The sequence below is a fragment of the Diceros bicornis genome, unplaced genomic scaffold (assembly GCF_020826845.1).
Source record: "Diceros bicornis minor isolate mBicDic1 unplaced genomic scaffold, mDicBic1.mat.cur scaffold_90_ctg1, whole genome shotgun sequence".
NCBI classification, from domain to species: Eukaryota; Metazoa; Chordata; class Mammalia; order Perissodactyla; family Rhinocerotidae; genus Diceros; species Diceros bicornis.
Window position 1 is genome coordinate 1293893 of NW_026691791.1, and position 5223 is coordinate 1299115.

Below are 5223 nucleotides of genomic sequence, written 5' to 3' on the forward strand. Positions count from 1 at the left end.
TCTAGGAGAATTAAAGTGAAAACCATGTGGGGTCAGAATGTGGTGGAGAACATGTCTGTGTCTAAGGCTTTCTCACACTGGGCTGGGACTCTCCACCAGAACCCGGGAGGGAGAGAAGGGAGGAATTAGGGCCCTTCCAGGTCCTTCCCTCACCAAGGACAGCAGATGAAGGAGAACAAGGGCTCCCAAACAACAAATGCAGACGGGACACAGGAGATCAGGGCCAGGAATACTCACTGGTGGTAGTCGGAGCCACGGCTCCATAGGTGTAACCTGTGGAGAGAAGGCGAGAGGAGCTGAGCAAGAGTTGGGGTGAACATAAAGAATAAGGGAGAGAAAGGATGTAGGGACCTTTGTGGGAAAAGCAGAGGGGAAAGCAGAGGGGACGAGTGGAGGGGTGTTCAGGGGGAAGGCAATAACATGGAAGGTGGCTGGACACAGTGATCACACAGTGATGAGAAGACTGAACCCAGACCAGGAGGATAGAGAGATGGATCATAGCTCACTTTAGAGCAACGGAGGGAACACAGAACAGACAGCGTGGCTGTAGCACAGCCCCTCACCACTGAAGTAGAGGCTGCCCCAGTCAAGGGTGAAGGAGCCCATGTGGGTGACGCATTGAGTCTCATGGCTCAGCTCCCAGTAGAGTCACTCTCTGTCCAGCCTGGGACCTGCGGGGGTCAGAATGGAAGGTGCAGATGATGTCCACGCCAGTGGCTACCCCACGCTTCTCAAGCCTGGGGGAGGAAGATCATGGGGATGTGGAATACTGAGCAGGGGTCATTCTGAGTGTGGAAAGCGAGAGAGGGGAAGGGAGGACGGTGATGGAAATGCTGAAGGGGCTGCTTTGATGCCTGCAGGGGCTCTTCTAGGCGTCTCCCGTGTGAGACAACCTCCTAACAAGTAAGGCCTGACTTCTTTTAGGATGTGGAGGGGGGGCCTGTGAGTGGCAAAGAGGGGTGAACACACAGATCTGGGTGAGGGGCCACCTGCAGGTCTGCACAGACAGTAGCGAAAACAGTCAGTGCCCTGTGCCATCTGACACATGCAGGCAAGAAAGGATCATTATGTTCTCTCGGTTCTACACTCCATGGTCTTTTCTTTCTACTTCTTTACTACTCCACAGCCATCACTCAGGCCTAGGGAACAATCATCTGATTCCTAACCTTATTCCCAGCACCTCCCATCTTGCCTATTAAGTCTTCATTCTTAACCATGAAGTCCATTTTAACCCACATGCTTAGACCAAACGCTAATCACATCATCCTTCTACTCGCATCTCTCCAGAGTCTTCCCACTGGTCTTAGAACAGAGTCCCAAGTCACCCCTGATCTGGTCCTGCCTGTCCCCCCTTGCCAGTGTGGCTCACACCTCTCCCCCTGTTTTGACTCGGCTCAGGCATCCTTCTTCTCAGTTCATGGACACACCAGGCTCTCTGCTTCAGGGGTGTCCTCATGCGTGTCCCTCTGCCTGAAACGCTCTCTTGAACACACTCCCACACCCTCACTCCAGTCTAACCCTCCGACCAGCTAAATCCAGTCCCAACTCTAGCTCTCAAGTTAAATATCAGTCCTTCTCAAGAGGGCTTCTCTGCCCCCTCATGTTGATTTCCCTTGTGTCAAACTCCCACATCACTCTCATCATTAACTGTCTAAAATCCAAATTCCCAAATACAATGTAAATTCCATGGAGGTGGGACAAGGTCTCTCTGGTTCTCCGTGTCCCCATGCATGTGTCCCAGGGCCTGGCTCATGAGATGAGGAACCATCCCGGTTTGTCTAGGACTGCCCTTGTTTGAACACTAAACATCCTGTGTCCTGGAAAACCCCACTGTCCTAAATAAATGACGATGGTTGGTCACCATTAATTATACACTCAGAGACTATCTATTGCATGACAAGCACACATTCCCCTCAAGAACATCACAGGAAAGCTAGAATGAAAAAGGCACACACACATACACACACAATTAGTAGAGGCCAACAACTAAATACAAAATTACTTAACAAGATTCTCTGCAACGTGAATCACCAGACCGTTATTTCAGAAAAGTTTCAAGAAACAAAGTTAATTCCCTTTAGAAGGCAAGCTGGAGAGGACAGTCTTTTTGGAGACTATTGCCCTTCCCTTCAATCTACAGTGTTGCTTAGTACTCCTCCAAATGATTGGAAATGTCATAAAGATAAAAATGCTCAAATATATCTGGCTACTGGCAAATTCAATTTTAAATTTGTTATTAATACAAAGACGTTCAAATCATCTTTTTCCCTGAATGCTCTTTTATTTCAAATTTATGTGGAGGATTCATAGGACTTTAAAAATCAAATTGAATGGGTCTAAGGAATGTTGCTGAGTATCCCTGCTAATATTTCATGGGATGTCTTCTAATAACTACATACACACGCAAAACATTTCTGTATTTATATTATATATAAATCCTGACTTTTGAGTATTATGCAATACAAGTAAATCTATATTTTCTACTATAATACACATTTGCAGTTATTTAAGTTTGTTTCATGTGTTCTTATTTGCATATAACTGTACTTACTGAAATATTTACCACACAGAACCACACACAGCTTACCATATTTCCATCCATCAAATATCAATAATTTTTCTCGAGATACCTTCACTCTCAGTAACTCCAGGTGGTGACAACCCGAGCCCAGGGAAGCTCACTAGCAGGTCTTCTGCACAGCAGAGACTGCCAGAACCTCTTGGTACCAGGTCCACAGGGTACTCACCTGGTCACACAGAAATCCATGGATCAGCGAGGACAGGTGGACCCTGAGCCTGGTTTCACCTCAAACTTGAGCTCCACGGATGCTTTTCATGTCTGAGGGGGGATAAAAAGCACAAACAAGATTTTGAGGCCTTTTATAGGGTGTTGGATGGAAAGGCCAACCCCATTCACTTTTCTATTTTTGTGTTTACTGATTTAACTGTAACTGTTGGCTGTGGCTGGATTTTCCAGATTCCTATCCAGCCACCTGCTGCTCCCCGAGATGGGAGAAAGCAGCTTCGTGCTGTGTGCACTTGAGTCACTCAACTCACTTGGCTGGACAGAGACTTTTTGGTGACTCTGGACCCTTTAAACAAGCTTGTCATTTAGGGACACTATAAGTGACTCGCTGACTTGTCAACAATTTCCACACTTATTCAGGGCTCGGGAGATTTTCAGGCCCTGGAGCAGGTTTCCAAACCTTGGCACAACTGACATTTGGGGCTGGATAATTCTCTGTCGGGCCGTCCTGATCCCTGGAGGATGCTGAGCTGCATCCCTGCCTCCCCCCTTAGATGCCATGAGCGCCCCATTTGTAACGACCCAAACATCACCTCCAGAAGTGGCTAAAGCCCCCTGGGGACAAAATCACACGGAGGACGGTGACGGGGACTCAGAGGAGGGGACGGCGGTGCCCGGAGCCAGGAGGAACAGCCGTCTCGGGGGCCCTGAGGGAACAGCCCGGGGGAAACGGGGCTGCGGGGGGACGGAGAGACGCCGAGCCCTGGCGGGGCTGCCCACGGCCCAGGCCCCTCCCTGGACCGCGACTGGAGCCGGGACCGCCCGCCGCTCACCGAGCTCCGCCTCTGAGGGCGAACGTCCAGGGGAATTCGGTCCGCAACGAGAAGACGGAACACACCGCTAAGAACGCCCGCTCCATCCACGGCGCCACCCGCGCGTCCGGTTCCGGTCTCGGGCGGGCGTTCGGGGAGGACGAACGTTTGGGGGCTGCGGGTTGAGGGCGCGGGTGGGGCGAGGCCATGCACCCCAGCCTAGGGTGAGGTGTCTAGTTTCTAGAGTGAGTGAGAAGCTGGAAAGCGGGCTGGGTCAGCATTAGGGACAGGGACAAAATCTAGGGGCAGAGCAGTGTGCGGGAACCAGTTCTAGGGGCGGGCTGTGGGCGGGGCCAAGGCTGTGAGTGACAGCAGGCCGGGGAGGCGGTTCTATGGGCGGGAACAAGGGTGCAGGCAAGGCAATGAGCCGGGACCAGGCTGTGGGGGGAGGCAGGCCAGACGTTGTGGGCTGAGACCAGTTCCAGGAGAGGGAAGAGGCTGGGGTGTGGCTGGAATAACTCAAGGCGACTTTACAGGAGGAGGAAATCAGCTCCAGGGTCTTGGTTGGAGGCGAGGCTTTCCGTGGACCCCTAGACTGTACAGGTAGCTGGATGTTGAACAGCTGTTCTTCATTCCTTTCCCCACCTTGACACAGCCTCATAGAATGATGTGCCCATATTTAGAATTCTAAATTTTTTGTGCGTTTCCTTTTCATAATTTCGTTAAAAAATCGGATCATATATTCACATTTCTCTAGAACTTGCTGTTCCAAGCCAGTAGATAAGGATATAACGCTATTTTAATTTTAAAAATCTGGGGGGAGGGAGGCCTACGTCGTAGATCCACGTATAAGAAAACTTCAAATATTCTCACTCTACCACTGTCTCCCGGTACTTTTGCACAGAGATAAACATCCTTTCCTCCTCTATCCTTCCAGACATACTGTGTATATGAGGGACTGTGTATATGTTCAAGCCCAAGAGAGATGTCCCCTAGCAAAATCTGAAGCCCATGAATTGTCTCATGCATCAGAAGTTAATGAGAAGAGATTTAATTTTCTGGTAGAAGGAGATGAACAAGTGATGAATCCATAGGAAGACAACAAAGAAACAAGAGAATTTTACCATTTAAAAAGTCAAAGGAAAAAGTGAGAAAGAAAAAGTATTCATACTATCTGACGTAGCACATTTCTGGATGATATTCGTATGCTATAAAATGGTAAACACTGATGTCATAAAACAGTAGACATTGAATTTTGATTTATCTTAATTCATTAAATACTTATATTGGGCAAGGGGAATTATGTTTTTAACGTATGTAAGAACACTTTGTGCTGATTTTTTCAGAGAAGAAATAAACTAAATAGTTAAAAGCTGAAAAATGAAAAAGCTGTATGAGTAGCTAATTTAGAAATATAGATTTTAAACCAGAAAATTAAAGAAGTTGTTTTTGGAAGCAGACTCAAGAGTGGGGAAAGTAGCTTTTCATTATAAGCCTTGGAGTATTATTTGAGAGATGTGCGTATACATACACACACACGCACACACACGGAAGCCTGAATTTGTATTCCAAAGGGATCATCTAACTCTACAAAGAATTTGTAAAAAGGATTCACTTTACAAGAGTAGAACGTATTTTGAAAACTACAGACTTCAAGCATTAAAA

The 5223-nt window shown here is 47.8% G+C and overlaps 1 long non-coding RNA gene across 2 annotated transcripts; it reads right to left on the reverse strand.

The window, feature by feature from the left end:
• Positions 1-569: 569 nt before the first annotated feature.
• LOC131403810 (uncharacterized) lies at positions 570-3641 on the reverse strand. Of its 2 annotated transcripts, none has more exons than XR_009219546.1 (3): positions 3580-3641; positions 2748-2839; positions 570-671 (listed from the first exon to the last, which is right to left on the reverse strand). It is a non-coding gene; the product is annotated as an uncharacterized LOC131403810 (long non-coding RNA). The 2 variants fall into 2 exon arrangements; XR_009219545.1 differs by lacking the exon at positions 570-671 and adding an exon at positions 738-785.
• Positions 3642-5223: the final 1582 nt, after the last annotated feature.